At 43.9% G+C, this 729-nt stretch overlaps 1 pseudogene; it reads right to left on the bottom strand.

Annotated features, from left to right (window-relative positions):
* Positions 1 to 365, bottom strand: part of LOC102750769 (NADH dehydrogenase [ubiquinone] 1 alpha subcomplex assembly factor 4 pseudogene) — a 3,496-nt pseudogene extending 3,131 nt beyond the window's left edge.
* Positions 366 to 729: the final 364 nt, after the last annotated feature.

Below are 729 nucleotides of genomic sequence, written 5' to 3'. Positions count from 1 at the left end.
GCCTTTTGCCAATCTGAACTCCTTTGGCTCTTGACGTGTTCCACCATCTTTTACCTGCAGAGAAGACACCGGATCTTTGGAATCAACATACACATCTTTTAGTAAAGACAGCAGTTTGTCATCTTTTCTAGCAATTTCTTCCTTAATTTCTGGATGGCAGCTCATCTGCTCTCGCAGGAGGCTCTTGGTGGAGGGGTGCCTGGGAGCCAGAGAGGGCTTCATCTTGCTGATTTCCAGTTCCGCCTGGCTCTCTAGGTTGAAATTCCTGATTGCGAAAGACACCGAGGCCCCCATCTCCTTACAACATGATGTCCTCTGCTTCTCACTGCACGTGGGAAAAAACCTTTGTACTTCTCTTTTAAATTGCTCTTAAGAAAAGTGATTGTAGGGGCGCCTGGGTGGCTCAGTTGGTTAAGCGACTGCCTTCGGCTCAGGTCATGATCCTGGAGTCCCTGGATCGAGTCCCGCATCGGGCTCCCTGCTCGGCAGGGAGTCTGCTTCTCCCTCTGGCCCTCCCCCCCTCATGTGCTCTCTCTCATTCTCTCTCTCTCAAATAAATAAATAAAATCTTTAAAAAAAAAAAAAGAAAAGTGATTGTATGGTGACTAACATAACATAATAAAATTAAAAAAATAAAATGTTTCATTTGCCACACATCAAAAAAAATAGTGATAGTAAAAATGACACTAGGGAATTCAGTGTCTTTCTTCAATGACTTATAAAATCTGT

This window comes from Leptonychotes weddellii, chromosome X (genome assembly GCF_054177405.1).
Source record: "Leptonychotes weddellii isolate Sample4059 chromosome X, ASM5417740v2, whole genome shotgun sequence".
In the NCBI taxonomy this organism is placed as follows: domain Eukaryota; kingdom Metazoa; phylum Chordata; class Mammalia; order Carnivora; family Phocidae; genus Leptonychotes; species Leptonychotes weddellii.
Note: the sequence above shows the minus strand (reverse complement) of the source record. Positions and strands in the feature narration are given on the sequence as shown.